This window comes from Mustela erminea, chromosome 2 (genome assembly GCF_009829155.1).
Source record: "Mustela erminea isolate mMusErm1 chromosome 2, mMusErm1.Pri, whole genome shotgun sequence".
NCBI classification, from domain to species: Eukaryota; Metazoa; Chordata; class Mammalia; order Carnivora; family Mustelidae; genus Mustela; species Mustela erminea.
Window position 1 is genome coordinate 164,086,749 of NC_045615.1, and position 20,306 is coordinate 164,107,054.

At 44.5% G+C, this 20,306-nt stretch overlaps 2 long non-coding RNA genes across 3 annotated transcripts in view; one reads left to right on the forward strand and one right to left on the reverse strand.

The window, feature by feature from the left end:
• Positions 1-20,306, reverse strand: part of LOC116585274 — a 319,368-nt gene that overhangs the window by 94,459 nt on the left and 204,603 nt on the right. The gene's annotated exons all lie outside the window — the stretch shown is intronic.
• On the forward strand, positions 1,847-18,870 carry LOC116585275. The gene is made up of 3 exons (XR_004283535.1): positions 1,847-1,908; positions 7,773-7,777; positions 18,857-18,870. It is a non-coding gene; the product is annotated as an uncharacterized LOC116585275 (long non-coding RNA).

Consider the following 20,306-nt stretch of genomic DNA (forward strand, 5'->3'; position numbering starts at 1 on the left):
TCAGCAACAAAGGTAAAGTTAATAAAGACTAGATTTAAAACAAAATGTCTGTAGAGGGGGAAAAAAAAAGCATATCCCAATTGTTTCCGTAACTTTTCCTTTTTGAGAGGAAACAAGAGGGAAAGGTTTGATTTTCCTGTGACAGCTCAAGTCCTCTCCTCACAGCTCAGAAACTCCAGGCTTCCCAAGTCTCCCTCCCACGGCCCAAGCTCTCTCACCTACGATTTTCTGGTCCTCTCGACCTGCAGGTGCAGGTATGTGAGTGTGTGCGTGTGTGTGTGTGTACTTTGCTCTTACATCTTGTTTCAATGCTCTAGAAGCCAAGATGTAGTGGAAATTCTTTTGGGTCAGTATCTTTCTCATTTCCCCGGCCACACTCCACGGCCCTACCCTCCGCCTGACACGGGACAAGTATGTGATCATGATACACGTAATCAGGATCCGTTGTCACTTCCCGAGTGCCATTTATACCCCAGGTATTGGCACGTTAATGTATCTTGCTTAATTATCAAGTCAGGCTTATGGTGTACAAAATACGTCTCCAATACACAACTCAACAACCTGAGACTCAGAATACAGAGTTGCAAAGCTGGGAAGTTTTGTTATCAAGATTCAAACTCAAGTCTTACTGACTCCAAAGTACAACACTTTCCTCTATATTACACCTTCAGAAATGGACAAAGGTTTGAGTGTGTGATGAGTTTAAGGCACATTGCTCTAATTTTTTTTTTTTTTCCCACCAAATTACCCCTAATGGCAGGGAAGAGTTCATACATGTGGGTGAGGGGTATGAGCCCATGTTGCGAGGCAGGGAGAGGACAGATGAAGGGATCCAGTGTGCTTGTGGGGACTTGAATCTGAAGTCTCCGGCGGCATCCACATAATTTCTTTTAAGTCTTCTATTTATCTAAAAAAAAAAATTCTGATTTTGCCTTCTAGCCCTTAGTATATTCATGTTTGCTACAATGTTAAAGAAAAGGTTAAAAAATCTTGTCCCTGGTTAAATGTATCCTGCAGGTCTTGCCACTGATGCTCTTAGAATAAATGTAACCCAGGGTAAAAGGTAGAAAAAAGGGGCACCTGGGTGGCTCAGTGGGTTAAAGCCTCTGCCTTCAGCTCAGGTCATGATCTCAGGGTCCTGGGATCGAGTCCCACATCGGGCTCTCTGCTCAGCGCGGAGCCTGCTTCCTCCTTTCTCTCTGCCTGCCTCTCTGCCTACTTGTGATCTCTGTCTGTCAAATAAATAAATAAAATCTTAAAAAAAAAGGTAGAAAAAAATAAGTCCATTTCTATCACTGAAAGTACAGCTGAGAAGTACATTTCTTACAAAGAATGCGCCAACAGCATAGTATTTGCACCTAAAGAACATCACGTTACTGCTAATGATCCTAAGTGAGTTTTGAATATTCAATAGGGGACTATCAGGATAATAATACACAACAAGCACAGTATAGTGCAATTTTCGAAAAGTGGGAATTATTTGTATAGCCTAAACCAATCTGTTTTAAAGCCTAGAACAGAGAATAAATTAAATTCTAAATTCCTAGTAGAGCACACATAATTGTGATACAAAGAGGCAAGGTGGTAGCGTGAGGCGCTTTGGACGGGGGCTCAAAACCTGGGTTCTAGACTCAGCTCTGCTCCCGGCAAGTCTCCACACTGAGCTTTGATAGGTGCTGGGCTCCTGCATTTGAGTCTATAAAATGAGGTGTCGAAGAGCAGGCTGGAGGTACCTGTGAGACTCCGCTCGATACCCACCCCATGGGGTCTGTCTACTGTCTCGCTGAATACAATATAGGCACTGGGACCAGACAGACCAGAATTTGATCCTACTTGAGGCTTTTTTAGAAAGATTATATTTATTTATTTGACAGAGAGAGCCCACGAGGGCAGGAACACAAATGGGGAGTAGAGAGGGGGGCAGGCTTCCTGCCGAGCAGGGAGCCTGATGTGGGACTTGGGACCCTGGGATCGTGACCTGAGCCAAAGACAGCCACCTATTTACTGAGCCACCCAGGTGCCCCTAGTTGAGGCATTTAATAGCGATGGGAGACTTGGTTTCTTGTGTGTGAAATAAGATATATCTCATGAGGTCATCGGGAAGGTTAAATGGGAAAATGTGTAAAAATCTACCGCGGTGCCAAGGTAGATTGTTAGCACTCACTAATGGTAGCTATCATTTTAGTGATATTTATTACATATATAATGATAAAGAACTCAGTATATGTAACATATGTAATGATAAATAGGACTCAGACGGTTCTGCCGGGTTGTCCGTTGCACTATAAATCTAACTGTTACGTTCTGGTAATTGTCAGATCCTTTTCCATACGGTTTTGGTACCTGTCGTTTGTCATAGCGGTTACCACAAATTGTAACTATCTGCTTCTTTCTGTGACTCCAGGAATATTTCTTTAATGTCTTCCTTCCCACATTGCTACACGCCCCATGAGGATGGGGAACACGTCAGTTTTGTTCACATCTGTATTCCCAGAATGTAGCATAGAGCCTGAGACAAAGTAGGTGTCCCCAGATTACCTGCCAAATGAATGAATGAATGAATGGTCCTAAAAAATCTTAGTCCTTATCTTACCTGACAGACATCATGCCAACAAAGGTACTTGTCACCTGAAGCTCAGGAAACTCACCTGTTCAGTCCTACCTGTGTTATTGAGTCTGACAATGAGCAATTTCATACGCAATGTACAATGGTAGGCCATTCCGCTATCAGCTCACAAGGTTACCATTTCCTAGCGCTTGCTCCAAACTTCTCCCCACCATGATTCAGGTACGCATCCAACATGGCGCTCCAAGTATATAACTACCAACTCGGGGCAGCGTAAGGCATGCTCCGTTTCCACTGTGCAAAGTGTATCAGTGTCCTTTGGGGACCTGCTAAATACGCAGATTCCTGCCCCATTCCCAGATAGTGCGGTTCTGCTTTGATAAGCAAGAAAAAGGGCAAGTAAAGATTGGCCGTGTCATCCATGCTAAAGGGACATTCCATACACTGCGGTCACAAAGGAAGTAAAAGTTCTTCTCGCTGCTGATGACTGTCATCAGTTGTGCCTAAAAGGCTTTGAGAGCAGGGAATTATATCTGTGGTTAGTCTAGTGGGCTGAAGGGAGAAAACTCTGGAACCTCAAATGCAAGGCCTTCCTGCCTACTAAAAATCACGCATGCGGCATATCTTTCAACTTAAACAGTCCCAGTCTGTAGGTTCTACAGCCATTTTACTTCCAGACATCTCCCATATACCTGAGAATAAAATATCAAGCTCCATAATGTAATTGCACCTCTAATTTAGAACCTGAATTTCATGTCTTTAGAGGTGTGTAAAAGGCCTACGTCAACTTTTTCTTCTTGCAAAAATAATAATTTAGGCTCTCTCCAGACACCGGTCCGACCTGTAATCTTCCTTACTCCGCTTCATTTGTCTCCGTGACGGCGTGGAGCGTAGTGGCTGGCAGAGTGCTACCGTGTAAGGCGGAGACCCTGCATCTGAGTGCTCAGGTAAAGGTAAAGGGAGGAGAGGAGTGACACAGGTGCTCAGTGGTGGTGAGTCCCTCGCATGGGACTTCTCCTGCATTTCTCTCCAGGTAACTACGGACCATCTACTGTACTTGGTATGGTAAGCAAGGAGCCCAGGAAGGCAGGAGAAAGGGGGGGAAGATATTAATGTAACTAATGGGAGAATGACAGGACTGGCATGAAGAATTAGCGCCGGGAAGCATCACTGAAGGAAAATCCTTAATTGACTTTGTTCTATTCCTTTATTCAGAGAGGGTTGTACGGCAGTATCGTCGTCTGATCGTACAGATGTTATTGTGCGTACTAAGCAATGGATGCCTTCCAGATGCCTTTGGGTTCTGTCTTCTCTGGGGACATTGATTCATTTATTTTACTCATTCAGAAAAAGCATTTATTGAGCACATACTACATAATTAGGATTTGCTCTAATTACATAGAATACAATAAAGATACATTTCTGTGCTCAAGGGGCTTTAAGTCTATTGGGAAAAACATACCAATAAGCAAGTCATTTCAACTCAGTATGTCTTCCAGCTAGGACCTGGACTGGGGGGGGCTCAAGTTGGGCTTCCGGGAACCGATACTCAGCTGCCGTTCCAAGAACAGCAAAGGCCGCGAGGAGACAGTGAGGGAGACCAGGCGAGAAACGGACAAGGACCTTCCCGGTAAGTGCCTGGCAACAGCAGAGAAGGGAGAATCAACAGAAGGTGTGCAGTGAGGAAGTATGTTGCTTGGAGGCCACTTCTGGAGGAGAAGAAGAAAGATTTGTAAAATAGTTTTTCACTTTCTTTGCCCACAATTTATAGACACAGAAGAATCCTTATTCCCTTCTGGTGCCTTAAGCTATTCTAACCAAAGAGCCAAGCTTTGAAGACCGACTCATGGTGGTCTCGGATCCATTCACTGGGAGCCAAAGTAAATATAAAATACATTTTCTCAATATACCCACGAGCATCAGCTCCGAGGCTCTGTTTCCTTTCGGCCTGTCTTCTTTGTGTCCTTCGTTCACACACAATGAACAATGGCATGTGCCGCACTGCCTTTCCAGACAGACTTAATACTATCTCTACGTGTTTATATTGTCTAGATTAAACTAACTTCGTAAAAAATGAATCTCTCCAAGTTCTTCTGGTCTCATGTTCAGTCGTGTTTATATTCCTTTCAAAATTCTGAAGAGTCTTTTTGATGTTTTTAGGAGTGGCCTGTCTGGCAAGCCTGGTCTCCGCAGTCTTCGCTGCTGATAGCATCTGTGAATTAAGTGTACAAATGTCAGGGCTTTGTACCGGCACCAAATACAGCACGTTAAATGGACATATCCCTGCTCTCTAATCTACTTTGCTTAGGATGGGAGTTTAGAGTCACTGACATTCCCTGTGCAGTTTTCCAAGCATTCCCAGGAAGTTAATAAACTTCAGTTTCTAAAGATCTCGTTTGGAGCGGTGTGCTGGGACCAGTCCATAGGAGCTCACAGGATCGACGCTCACACTTTGGGGAACTCTGTACGCTGACTGTTAAACACTGGTTGTTATTTAAAAATTAAAGTATATGTACTAACAAATCATGTTTCAAATAAGAGTCTTATATACTCAACCCCAATCATTTACTTGCTACTTGACTACGCTCCAGTATTATCTATGCTTGTAAGCGCATTTATGCCGGTTGTTTTGGGCGGGGGTGGTATTACTATGTGACACTGTGTTACTGTGGCCTCTCTTCTCCACTCCGGTTTCAGTGATGACATGTTGGGCACTAGAAAATGGCCATGAGGGGATTATTTGTGCCACAAAATTAGCAAATGGAATAAATCAGGACTCTTTTTTTTCCTCCTTCAGAGGTCAAGACTTTGTTAACCCGTGACTCATCACCACTGCTCAGTATGGAATAAAGACCGAGAAGACTGGTTGGAAAGGAGAAAGAAGAGGACATTGGCAGAAAAATAGCCATTTCTACTACTGTGAATAAAATCTATTAAAATTATAGTCTAGGAGAGGAATAGTTGAAGTAAAATCATATTCTCTGAAATTGTATGCATCTGTCCTCTTGAAGTTATAAATTTTTAAGGACAAGGAAGTCACGCCATGTTACTCCTGTTCCTTTTTGCCTTTAGCAGAACAAGAGAGCGTAGAGGAAACTGCAAGAATCAAGAATATATAAAACCTGTTTAGGGCAGATGCCAACACACTCTCACGCCCTAGTAGCAGCCTTGGTCCTGGTTGCATAAGTTCTCCAGACACTTGAGAAATCATAAAGTAGATGAACTTGTTTTATTGATGAAGATAAAAAGTTGTATTAATATGTCACAGTCAAAATGACTTCTGAGCTTCTGCAGTTTCTGGGTGCTTTAAATGGCATCTTTGTGCTCAGGAGAACACGCAGGGCTACGTACCATAAAGGCCCAGGAGAAGTAACGGCCTAGCAGACCATGAGAACGGTGATGTCACGAGTGACTTTCACCAGAGGGACCTCCTGGAGCTTCTTTGATTCTTCAAATATCCTTGAGGTACAGTGAAGGGGCAAGAGAGGGTAACCAGTTGTTTGAGGAGGGAAGCAGGCAGACAGTGCTTTAACGATTTCCCAAATTTAGGAAAAAGTCATGAAAAAAAAAAAAAAAGAAAAAGGACTGGGACCCTCAAACTCTCTGTTGCAGACAGAGTGCACTGCCAGAGGGCAATGAATACTGATTCCAAAACCTCAGCTTCAAGTCAAGCAAATTACTCTAATGGGTAAACAGTGGCCTGAATGTCCTTCAAATTTTTAGGAAGTAGGAACTCGTTTTTAGGATCTAGGAAAACCTTTATACACTCACTAACAAAAGACAGAGTTGTGTATCTCAAGCTGTCCAGTGCACTTATCCTAAATCCTGAAGTGTAGAAGTCAACATTACAACTATATAGCAAACTTCCTTCTCAAGATGATGTAGACGTAAGTAATTTAATGATTTTGGCCTGATTTAAAGACTTCCTGAAGCCTCCAGTTTACAGCTAGATCCATGCATTTTGTGCTAACGTATTATAAGTTGACTGGTAAGCCAAGTAGATGTTCCAAGTCCCACCTGATGATTGTGAGTGCAGAAGGAATTTCTACGTGCTTCCGTTCATTCTCCCGACAAGGCACACCATCTGGCCATTTGTTCCAACGGGTTATTAATAGAAAGAAAGTAGGAGAGGTTCAGCCAAAGAGAAAGAATCAAGTCTCCAAAAACTTGCCTTGTCAAGAGAATTTTCTACTTCTGGTTGTAAAAATTATAAAATAATATTGCCGCTTCTGAAATGGGCTGTGCCTCTTTCACATAAAGACGAAATGAGCCAGAGAGTGCGACTCTGCCCCATATGCACTAATCCTGGCCGTTCCTGCCTCGCCTGCTGGGGATAGACGGAGCTAATCTTACTTGCTGAAAGTTACAAAACTAGCACCAGAATTTAAAACCAGGTTTTCAGCGTTCTTTCCACTGTGATAGGTTTCCGTACTTCTAAGGGTCTTGGTCTGTGGGCTGACGCAACGCAAGTCTCCATCAGTGTAAGGATTTGGTTAATGAATGCATCGGGGCCAACTGAAAGGCAGGAGCAGACATCATGTAGACGGACCACTCATGAGTTCCCACTCAGAAAAAACTCAAGTCGATCGGTGTGTTTTTCTCTCTATATACGAATTATCAGTGTTTATGGCATCAAAGTCAAGTGAAGAAATCAAGTGGGCCAAAAGAGAGCTCTAGGATTAAGGAATTTTGCAATTATTTATTAGTTTATTTACTTAAGCTGAGTTGAATTATGAATAAACAAGTTATTTTCATCTGGAAGAACCTCATGGTTGCCTTAAGAACTATGGAGACACAAGGTGTGTGTGTGGGGAATTTGGAAGAAACGCAGAGCTGAGACAGAAATGCAGGCTATTAAACAGTGAACTTTGGCCTAGCTTTCCTTGAATGTAGCCTCAGGGCTCATTTTCAAGGGGGCCTCCTCTGCCAAACCCAAGCCTCTGTCATTCTGATGTTCTCAATTTACCAGCACCATTTTGGATTCTGCTATGTTAGTAAACACCTTTAGTACTGCTAACAATTTTCAAACCATCATTTAAAAATGCCAGGTGACCCTGCAATTGCACTCCTGAGTATTTACCCCAAAGATACAGATGTCGTGAAAAGAAGGGCCATCTGTACCCCAATGTTCATAGCAGCAATGGCCACAGTCACCAAACTGTGTAAAGAACCAAGATGCCCTTCAACGGACGAATGGATAAGGAAGATGTGGTCCATATACACTATGGAGTATTATGCCCCCATCAGAAAGGACAAATACCCAACTTTTGTAGCAACATGGACGGGACTGGAAGAGATTACGCTGAGTGAAATAAGTCAAGCAGAGAGAGTCAATTATCATATGGTTTCACTTATTTGTGGAGCATAACAAATAGCATGGAGGACAAGGGGAGATAGAGAGGAGAAGGGAGTTGAGGGAAATTGGAAGGGGAGGTGAACCATGAGAGACTGTGGACTCTGAAAAACAATCTGAGGGTTTTGAAGGGGCGGGGGGGTGGGAGGCTGGGGTACCAGGTGGTGGGTATTATAGAGGGCACGGATTGCATGGAGCACTGGGTGTGGTGAAAAAATAATGAATACTGTTATGCTGAAAATAAATCTTTAAAAACTTAAAAAAAAATACCAGGTGAGGGGCACCTGGGTGGTACAGTCAGTTAAGCCCCCAACTCTTGGTTTCCGCCCAGGTCATGACCTCAGGGTCCTGGGACGGAGCCCTGTGTAGGACTCCACGCTCAGTGCAGAGTCTGCTGGAGAGTCCCTCTCCCTCTCCCTCTGCCCCCCCTGCTTGCCCTCTCTCTCTCTCTCTCTCTCAAATCAATAAATCAATAAAACACTTGGTGAGGGCTATCCATTTTCGCTTCTCCTTACTCATGCATTTTAGCCAGTGTTAGGCTTGAAGATGTTCATATGTGATGAGGAGGGACTAGTTCTGTGCGCCCAGCAAAGCCAAGGGCAGTCATTTGTAGATACCATCACCGGCACCTATCAGACACGTTCAGCTATGTGGTTGGACGCAGGAAAGGAGTCCGTGCCACAGGCACATCTCTGCCATCTCTCAGAAGCCTCCCGATGTAACAGCTGCCCACACACGTGAGTAACACCCTGTCTGGCCTCAAAGACACGAACGTGTTTTCTACCTCCGCCCTTGGCAATGGGCCCGTCTCCGTGTGCCACTTTGGTTTCAAATTTGCTTTGCTGGTTAGTATGACTCTGGAATTTCATACTTCCTAAATCCAGTCAGAATTCAGATATTTTAGAGAAAGGAGAATCCAAAGTGTAGGGCTTCTCTGGATGTTTCTCTATGTTTAATGTTTCAGCATTTGGGATGACAGTTCTTCGCCCAAGAGATGACCTACAAAACTGCATCAGTAGGAATAGGACTACAGGTGAATGCTACAGTAGAGTCTCACGGCCCCCAGTTTGATCTTGTGCATCAAAGTAGAGCATTCTATCAGTATTGTTACCAGAGGAGGGCTTGTGAATTCAGTAAACTAAGTACTTACTAGTTGTGACTTAGCAGGGTTATTTATAGATTTTTGTCCCTTAAAAAAAAACTCCACATCTTACTCAGAGAATATGTGGTTAAAGGGAAAGTCTTAGGTACTTTTTATTTGATGCCAAATGATACAATTTTCTCTCAGCTCAAAAAATAAAATAAAATAAAACAAGGAAACAAAGATCAGTGAAGAGAATCCTAAACCAGAGACAGAAGGCTACATTTTAGACCAGTAAATTTCCTTGACTTTCAACTTCCATTTCTCCAGCCCTGAAATGGTCTCTGGGGATACATGGGAAGCCTGGCGAAATGTCTAAGAGTATTTGGAAATGACTACTCTTGAAGCACTGAAAACTGCTTTGGCGCAGGAGATAATGGGAGAACCAGTGAGGGGGTCCACAGTTTTCACAGTTAAGATATAAAAAGATTATGAGAGATGTAGGCAGGCCTACAGTTTACATTAAGCTTCTCACAAGATCTCACTTTTAATTGATAATGGCCCCATTCCTAGTCACACAAAACCCTTCTAGATCTGTCTTTCCTGAGCAGTTTGTGCTCTAATTTATTGTTTTGTACTAATTTGCGGTTACTAATTTCATAATAATAGAAATTGGAGGAAAGCCCAGTCAAGAAGGTCAAAGGAAGCCAGTGCAGAGCGGGCATCTGTGCGTGAGCGCCGAGTCCCCGGTCTGAGGCTGACAGCCCACAGATCACAACCGACGGCGATGCAGAGGTAGCAATTCGGAATGACGGTCAAGAATGCAGAAGCAAAGGAGGAACCTGACATCCAGACACACAGATGTAGCAACACAGAGCAGGCCGGATCGAGCCGACAGAAAAAGAAGGTCTTAAATACCTGAGCACACCTACAGGTGTTTCTGCCGACGTGGCTGTGCACATTAGTTCCTACATTCCCAAGCTTCTCTTAGGGACGTGGTCTCGACCTGATTCCAGCTCCAACAGTGACACAACCCAGTCCCGTGTTTCCCAAAGATTAGTGTGCTTATCACTAGCGTTATGAATGATGATTTTAAGAAATACCACATTTTAAAATTTAACTTTAGCTGTCATGGGCTTCTTTTTATATATGTTAGGAAACTAGGACATAAAACCAATAATTTCTTAGAAATTACTTCTTGGGACAAAACTATGGTTTTAAAAGCACATCGATTTAAAGAAAAAAACTGGTGTATTAAGTGAGGTGATATACAGATAAGGCAAATAATCATGAATAGTCTCTGAATAACTTAAGTTGGGAAAAACTGATCTAATCTGGCAAATGTCAATAGATGTTTGTTTACTAGTCTCCGTTCTGTTTCTCCAATAGGGGAGACTATTCTAGACTCTAATCCCATGTTACTCAAGACACGGTGTCACACAGTAACAAAAAGGTACGTTAAAAAGGGTCCCAGGGAAAAGGCACCAAAAGAAGCCGAAATTCATTCTTTTGAACAGACCTTTAGCTAGAGGGTAAATATTTGATGAGATTTTTACAGTCTCTTCTCCAAGAGTTGCAAACAGTGCTGTGTCTGGAGCGGAGGTGGGTGTGAATTATAGTAAAAGAATGTTCTGTTGTTGCAACTGGTGAATCCCAGAATTCCACCACTGAAACTAATAACACACTATGTGTTAATTACCTGAATTTAAATAAAATAAAAATTTTTTAAAAGCAAAAGAAAAAAGAAAGAAAGAAAGAACACCCTATTCTCCGCGGAAATGGCAGACACTCGAAAAGCAGCACGCTGCAGCAAATGTGCTAGAAGTGAACGTTCCAGTCCGCTGCTGGCAAAGTGCCGACCGCCGCCTGACGGGAAGCCCGGCACTGCGGAACACACCTTCCACTTCATAATCCTGTAATTTTTAGAACACATCTTCAAGTCTTTCAAGAGTCAGAATTTAAACCATTTCTTCTAAAATCTCACATCTTGAAGGGATCTCTCCCAATATGCTGCATTGATTTTTTTTTAAAGATTTTATTTATTTATTTGAAATATATATAGAGAGAGAGATCACAAGTAGGCAGAGAGGCAGGCAGAGAGAGAGGGAGAAGCGGACTCCCCGCTGAGCAGAGAGCCTGATGCGAAGCTCGATCCCAGGACCCTGAGATCATGACCTGAGCTGAAGGCAGAGGCTTAACCCACTGAGCCAGCCAGGCGCCCTGCTGCATTGATTTTTAAAAACAATGTTAAAAAGATAAAGAGGGGGCGCCTGGATGGCTCAGTGGGTTAAGCCTCTGCCTTCGGCTCAGGTCATGATTGCAGGGTCCTGGGATCGAGCCCCGCATCAGGCTCTCTGCTCAGTGGGGAGCCTGCTTCCTCCTCTCTCTCTGCCTGCCTCTCTGCCTACTTGTAATCTCTGTCTGTCAAAAAAATAAATAAAATCTTAAAAAAAAAAAAAAAGATAAAGGGAAAGGAACATGATCCAGGTTACAAGCAGCTGAGAAACAGAGAAGTCCGGGGAGCAGGGTTTGGTACCAGGAGCACTGCATTCCTTTCTACGAGAGCATTAATGTCAAGGCAGGATTTTTAAGTTTATATTTAAAACTGTTTTAGTGGCTGATTCTGTAGTCAGTCATTCCTTCATGTCCTCACCCCAACAGCTTTGAAAATAAACACTATCTCACTCCGAAATGGCTCTTCAAAGGGTGCTGTCCTTTTTCCTTATCCTTTTTTGTTTTAGCCGAAGACACGCAATGTTACATTAGTTGAAAGCGTCCAGAACAGCGGTTAGACGAGCCTCAGTGTTACGCTCTGCTCACAACTGCTGTCTTCCCCGCACTGTGCCCTTTTGTTTCAAGAGCCATGAAATGTGTTTAGCTCGGGAGACAAATCTGTGTAAACCCCACCTCCGTCTTGCAGGCCTTGCCTGTGCATGCCGGGCTCTGCGGCAAGAGTCAACGAAGTCCACCTTCGCCTCATGAACCGCTAACCTGACAACCGGAGAAGAGGAGGCGGAGGCTGGAGCTCCCAGGAAAGAGAGACGTCAGGCCAGCAGCTCCTTCGAATAGAGCGTGTCTCTACATCAGCATGCTGGGCCCCAGCTGCGACAAGATACGGCCACATGTCCCAGACCCATGTCCTTCCGGAGCCGCTGAGCAAAGGCCTGTGGCAGAGTCGTCACCAACAGGTCCAAGAACCCGCATCCCCAGCAGCAGGATTCCGGGTCTGGTTTAGAGCCGCTGGTCTCTGCTCTTCCCGGACGACCGGGCACAGGGCCCCGTCAGTCACTGGTGTGCAGCCCAGGCGAAGGGAGCTGTGTGCGACACTGCTCTGTGGAAGCGCGCGGAGGAGACCAGACAGCCGCGGGGCAGCTACGAGGCGTGGAGCACGATTGCCGGCACGTCACAGACCACTTCGTCGACACCGGCCACAACACGGTAAGATCAACACGCGCGTGCGGTGGGCGTTACGCAGCTAGAAGTCGCAGAGATTCTGAGCAGCTGGTCTAAAGGTATGCGATGGGGCCGTCAGGTCGCACAGCAGCACGACACCCCCGGTTTTTCGTTCACTTGTTGTTTTTCCTATTACTTATTGAGCCTTTGTCAGGCATCAGGCATTATACTAAACACTTAAAGGATTATTTCAATAAATCTTCAGAATAACTGTATTTGGTAGTAAATGCTAATTTTAAAATTTGATCGAGGAGCAAACTGAGGGACAGAAAAGTCAGTCACTTGCTCGAGGTTATACAGTGGATCTAGGGCCGGAACGCGGGCCATCCGGCGGCAGGGCACAGGCTCTGCGAGAACGGACGCGCCCTCGGCGTTGCTGTGTCTAACTCCAGTCTCCCGGGGAACAAACAGGACACGCTCAGATCATGTTGAGTCCTGGAGTCAAGCACGTGTCACGGACACGCACACGCACGCGCACACACGGGAGCACAGGCGTGTGCACACATACACGGGGTGCGGACTGAGGTACGTGGGTGGTCGGTATTAGAGAAGACATTCAGGAGACAGCGGGGCCTGCAGTGCCAAGTGGAGAGTCCAGAGTCCCACTGCCCCACCGAGATGATTTCAAAGTGAAAGTCATTTGATTTAACACAACCCAACAGTCTGCGATTAGGGTATCTTAATTTGCTGAGTCCTGTTTTGGGGATTTATAGATGAGAAAAATTAGACAAGCAAGATAGGGACAGAGGTCTTAGAATTACCGGTTTCTTATTTTGTCAAGCAAGTTCAAAACAATAATTACCGCGTACTGCCACTATCATTTCATAAAAATGAACACCATTAAATTTAAGTTTGTGGAGCACGACTTGTACTGTCATTATTTTACACTGTCACGGACGGTGAAAATGACACCCAGGTCCTGCTGACTCACACGCTGGCATCTGGGGACATACTTTGGGATGCCTGGAAACACTCAAACACATGAGGAGACCCAAGTGAGTCCGTTTACATTTCGTTGACACATTCCATTTTAAATTATTCCGCTCCTGGACTCTAGAATATTCATGCAGGATGGAATTCATGCAGAAGTCCAGTCAAGCTCACAACTTAAATGACTACTTGAGCATTTCACAGAGGACAAACCTGAGACCCAAAGGGATTCAGTGACAGCCTCAAATCAGTCTCCCACTAGCCAGCTCAGTAACGGGACTGGAATCCCGTGCAAGGATTCTCTGTATAATCCCACACGAAGGAGGTAGGCATGAGGAACTTCCAGCGTCCATGCGAAGGGTGCACCCTGGGGAACTTTTACATGTCAGAAAACAAAGAAAGGTTGTAAAAGACAGCCTTTGCAGAGATCGGCCAGGCTACAACTGGGTAAATTACAGTATTCACACATAGTTTCCAACTCCAGAAAAACCACTCTTGGGAAAGAGGATCCCTTCAAGTCACTAACATCTGGGTTAAGTGTATAGTATTTATGCTAGAATATTTTTATCATTTGAAGTTCCTTGGAAACAGACTTTTAAGGTGATATTATAAACATGAGAACTCTAATATAATTTAATTACTCTTTTATGATTTAGATTTTTAGGATCTCATCGTTTAATTTAATCATTTAATGAGCTCATCATTAAAAACACCAGTTATAGATCTCTATAATGTGCAGAGGTTTCCGGTTAATGAAGTTTGGCTAGTCATTGAAAACGTGCTCCCAAAGCCCAGATTCCCCTCTACGTGCGGCCATGTCTCTACGATGAAAGCACCTGCCGTAACATCTGACAAAGAGTAGGTGCATAATAGATCTGAGTGTCTCTCCCCTTTCCTGTAGGTGCCCACGTGGCTATTTTGATGGGGGCAGTGCACGTTATATGCATTTCTGTGTGTGTGTCTGTTAACAGGGAGTTAAAGAAGTAGCTGCCACAGGACTCAGGCTCTAGAGGACGTCCTCGGTGACCACCTCACCCATGTGTGGTCAGACGGTAGCCACACTGGCCCTAGACATTCCACCTGGGCCGGCCTGTCCCAGTCTGCTCCCTGCAGTAACACGCCTCCCCACCCACAGGCCAGTCCCGGTCCTAACCACAGTGGATCTGAGAAGGAGCCTGGACCCCATGTTCCACTTCAGAGCCGTGATTCGACTCCAGAAGGAGACACCTACCGGAGTTGTCTACACGTGTGTATATAAACCTGCTGAGGATCTTGTCCAGAGAAACATTCTGATTCTTTAGGTCTGGGATAGTGAGAGTCCGTATTTCTGACCGTCGCCCAGGTAATGCCGAATGCCGTCGGTGCACAAACCGCACTCCGAGGAGAAAATATCTGGGCGGCCATTTCCCACCCCACGTGGGCACCCTCGACCGCCTCGGCTGCCTTCGCTTACGCCCGCCGCGAGCGCTCACACCAGCCGTGGGCGGTTAGAGGAGAAACCGTTTGCAATCAGAAAGCAGGAGAGTGAGAACAAAAACAAAAGCAAAGAGAGGGGGATGGAGGGAGAAAGGGAAAGACGGAAGGAAAAAAGAAAAAGCAAAGTGGGAGTTGTGAGGCTCTCCTGTCCTCTGGATGTTCGGCCTTCGTACGGCGACACCGATGTCCTCCCGGTTCCCCAGACTACTTCTCAAATCTTAATACTTTGTTATTTGATTTTCACAACTAAATGTACTTCTTAGGGTTTATATCTAAGTATCTGCCAGATAATGTACAATTATGTGGGGTTTTCTCCCCAAATCCAGCCAACTAGAACATCAGTTAACTGCCAAGTGCTGTTCTAGACCCCGATGGGAGCATATCTGTGTGTGGGAAAGGGCAGGTCACGTGTGGCCACTTCCACTGGCTCCTTGCGCGGCGGCAGCTGTCGGACAGGGCCCTCCCTCCGTTCGCTCACAGGAAGGCGGTCTGTGAGCGCCGCAATCTGGCCGTCTCACGGGATGCATAGTGCCGGGACTTCGAGTCTCACACTCCTGGCCTCCTACCCCGATCACCCTTGCCATTTGGGGAGATTATGATGTTCTTTGACCCTTTGTTTCTATGTCCATAAAACATGGATAATTATGTCTACCTTCTGGATTCTAACAAGAACTAAATGAAATAAAAAAGGGAACATCTACTACAATGCCTCGTTAATAGGATAGAGACTCAATAAATAGAAGCTAACACTGATATTTTCATTCTGAAAAAGAAAATAATCATTTTTCTTTTAAAAGTTTGATAAATGAAAAAAGTTTGATAAGTGATAGTGACTTCAAAATTATATTAATATTGGTTATTGCTAACGCTTTTAAGGCCACATTTTAAAACAAACAGAGTAAGCCTCGAACGCCATAATCCACGCCACGATGCATTTCAAGCTTTCAGAACCTCCCTGCAGTGGGCTGACTATGGAATGTCTTTGAACCCATCGAATCAGCATTTTAATTCCAGAAGATTAGAGAAAATAGAAAAGAAGAAAAGTTAACATTAACAATTTTGGCTTCCACAAAATGTTCTATAATTTGGGAGAAAGATATACTGGCCTTTTAAGAGTTAAGAACAATAATTAAATCCAGCCCCAGATTGACTATATAGACCCTGTAATGATTCAAGTATCAATCCGTATTAATTGGGTACAGATGATCCCGTGTCTTCCATTTAATTCCTATCCACACCAACTGAACATAAATTCTTTTCACAGAGTATTTCTCTTTTGCAGAAAAGATTGACTCTTGGACCATCTGGATATCATCAGAAATGAGGCTCGGACAGAATCGTTTACTGACTGAACAGACACTGAAACAGCCAGTGTGGTGGATGACAAGGAGCCCATGTTTTTGTTTAAAAAAAAAAAAAAAACATTTTTGTCATTTGGCTCGCATGCATTTCACATTTCGAAATATTTTGGGACAAGCACTGAAACTGTGAGCCTGAATCTCATCATTATGGAGAAAGAAGCGTCTTCAGGGAAGCCACTGCCAAGTCGCCCAGACGCCTGACCCTTCTTCTAACCTTGTTGTTAGTCCCAGAAGAAACACTCGGGTCAGAAGACACCAGGAGAAGGAGGCAGCCGCACAGGAGGCCAACTTGCCCAATAGATGGGCGCGCTCGGAGTGGAGCTCTGGCGTCTCTGAGCGGCCGCGCAGCTGTGGGCAGATTCTCTCACCTCCCAAATCTTTCTCCGTCTTTTCTGCAGCCAAATGTAAAGAGAAACTGTCCTAGCTCTCAGATTACTCACCAGGCCAGGCCGGCTGGAAGGCGGACATCGTTAGTGAACGCGTACAAGCCGCACATGCCACCTGCGGCCCACGTTGCTCCCTCCCAGCCCGGCGATGCTGCGGAGAACGCAGCAGAGTTGAGACCAGAGCCGCCATGAAGAAAGGAGACGTGCGGCCGGCGAGGGGGCCCACGCCCAGGCCCTCCCCCAACACTCGGCCTCTAGAACCAGACTCGAGCCCCAGGTCACAGGAGAGGAAAGGCCGCCGTCTCGGGCAGAACGGCTCCAGGCTCCTGCTACGTCCCCTCCCTCTGTCGCCGAACCGTCTCCTTTCGGGGCCAGGTCAAAAGCAGATTGGGGCACGTCTGGGAAATATAGGGTCTTTGCGTTGTCCACGATTTTCCCTCCCTTCCTCCCCAAATGTATGTTGTAGTCCGCGGCCGTCCCAGAACCCCAGCTTCCTTGACGAAGGAAAGAAGGAAATCGGCCGCGTCAGTGAGTGAGACAGTACTCGAGGGCGTCTGCACCTGACTGGGTTTCTTCATCGCGGTCTTTCCAACGGGGGCCAGAGTCCCTGAGGCAATTCAGACTCCGTGTAAAGTGTTTGATGGGCAAAAATAGGGCCAGAGTAATTGATTATTGTTATTAATGGGATCACAGGTAAGGTGGTACGTTTTCTTTTGAATGAGCAGACCACAGACGAGCGGCATGAAGAGACGGCCAAGTATAACGGTTTGGACAGTGTTCTTAACCCTGCCCGCATTACACCTTTGCAGCTGATTTTTGTTAAATCCCTACAAATAAAAATTACAAACTCGAGTGCTTGGCTCTGGAATCAAACGAACTTACATCTCATCTTGATTCACTGATTCACTAACTGTGTGACCGTGCGTCCACTCCACTGCTCCCCGACAGGATGTATACACACTTAATCTCTCTGGAATATGAATAATATTGGGGTCTGGGTGGCTCAGTCGGTTAAACAGCTGCCTTAGGCTCAGGTCATGATCTCAAGGTCCTGGCATCGAGTCCCGCATGGGGCTCCCTATTCAGCAGGGAGCCTGCTTCTCCCTCTGCCTCTTCCCTCTGCTTGTGCTCTCTCTTTCTCAAATAAATAAATAAAATCTTTAAAAAATAAAATAAATAAAATAAAAAATAATGTGTGGATGATATTGTATCCACATCAGTTATGAGGATTCAGTGAATGAACAGATTTGGCACAAAACATACACTAAATAAACTGTTAACTTATTTTTATCATGATTATTTTTCTTCTTACGGCTAAAGTCGATGCTGTTAAATTCTTCTCGAAGGTTGTCAGAAGACAGCATCATTGTACGAGTGTGTTTGGGTTGTATTGAGATTTTCTTGTGATTCTTTTTTGAGGAAAGAAGTTCTGACCAACGGTGTAACAAAAGTCCTGTAACAGTGAGCTACTTCCTTGATGAAGTAGCTTCCTTGATGAAGATTCTGAACCTGCATATGGTGCCTGATTTCATTATGCTGACTGGAGTTGCCAAGTCACAGGGTTTGCATATCTTATCTTCTGATACATGTTGCCAAACTGTCTTCCAAAAAACGGCACCAACAAATATGGATTTTCAACTGAGCATCCATTGTGTGACAGGCGCTGTGCTGTATCTCATTTGGTTCTCCATATGATTATACAAAAGTGGATTTTTATCTTCATATATGGTACAATATTGTGAAAACAGAGCTCCAGTGTGTCAAATAACGTGCTGGAATTATATAGGTAGTAGGTGATGGAGAAGGATTTGAAACAGACCCGAATTTAGATGAACTAGATGCTTTCCAACTGCACCACAGGAAAATATAACTCAAGAGAGAAATGAATTTGAGCTGCTGAAATATACTCATAAATCTGTCAGATTTATAACTGAGTGACATCTCATCCCCGCATTTGTTTACATGTCTATAAAATTAGAAGGTTCAACGGACTAGTGTCGATGATGGCTTCCAACCCGATGAGTCTGTGTTTGGGGTCCTCTTCAACATGAGTCCTGGTGGACGAGGGGATGTCTGCATGTAAGTATGTTAAGAATGTGACTATGTTGGCTGTTCTCCATGTTTACAAAGTACTAAACAAGAAGAAACAGGCCTTAGTTAGGTACAGCCAAAAGGTTTGTTTGTTTGTTTAAGATTTTATTTATTTATTTGACAGACAGAGATCACAAGTAGGCAGAGAGGCAGGCAGAGAGAGGAAGAAGCAGGCTCCCCGCTGAGCAGAGAGCCCAATGCGGGGCTCGATCCCAAGACCCTGGGATCATGACCTGAGCCAAAGTCAGAGGCTTAACCCACTGAGCCACCCAGGTGCCCCCAAAAGGTTTTAGAGTTAAAAGATCACCTAAGATTATCTGATTGTCTCAATGAAAAACCCAAGATATAATAAAGGGTTCTCTGCCCTGAAATAGCTCCAGTAAGGAAAAAGACCATTAACAATCCCAGGGGGGTTGGGTATAAATACGCCTGAAGCACAAAGCCTAACCAAGTGGTGTCTTAAGGTCCTCTTAGCTTTGTGCCTCTATGACTTCTCTCTACTAAAGATTCAGGCTTATTTGAAAGTTAAAGCTAACATGGGGAGCCTAACAAAGGCACGCATAAATTATATTTCTGTGTTACCCAGAGTTAGCACCACACATGCCTGTTGTCAGCTCCTAACCTGTCATGACTAGGCACTAGGCCAATAGTTTTGAAACATTGACTTCTGATTAAAGATGTCGTTCCCTGGGCCTCATGTACCAGAGATTTTAATTTCCAGGGTTTCCATCGGGAGCAGGAATTTGTACTCATAGTAAAGACCTTGGACGATCTAAGTGAAATGGTTTCCATGCTTCACTCTGAGGAACTAATCCTGCACTCAGCTGATGTAGCAGAGGAGAGGTACCCTCTCGGAGCTGGCCCGTGGCCTTGATGCGCATGGAGGAGAAGAGTAGTTAGGGGCGCCTGGGGGCCCCAGTGGGTTAGGCCTCTGCTTCAGTTCAGGTCATGATCCCAGGGTCCCGGGATCGATTTCTGCATCAGGTTCCCTGCTCAGTGGGGAGCCTGCTTCTTCCTCTGCCTGCTGCTCCCCCTGCTTCTGCTCTCTCTCTGACAAATAAATCAATAAAATCTTTTTAAAAAAAGAGTAGTTAAAAGTTTAGAAAAAGTAGACCGGAAAGGGAGTTCCTTTGGGGTAGATGTTGTTGCCGCGTACTAAGATATCAAAGGCCATATGCGTTGTATTTTATTGTTGTTCTTTAAGTTATATTGTGAAGTGAAGGCCTATCTATTGATAACAAGATAAATCAAGAAAAATGGTAAGAATAAGTATCATCATTGAGCCTTTATAATTGCTTCTGAAGAGTTTTCTATCTTTAGTTTCACAAACACTGACAATTTTCTTACCTGTTTCTTTCGGCTATATTAATCTAATCCTACCCTCAAGAAATACGTGACTCGATCAGTCAAGAATGTTTATTACTAATAAGGACACATAAGTAAACAAAGTAGATAGAATCCCTATTCTCATAAACCCTATAGACTCTTAGTAAGCATTAAATGCAAAATTTTAAGTATGAACATTATTCATGTAAGTAGAAGATGCTATAAAAGTATACAATGGAAGGAACCAATAATTTAATGCATGGGATCCTGGGATATTTTCCTG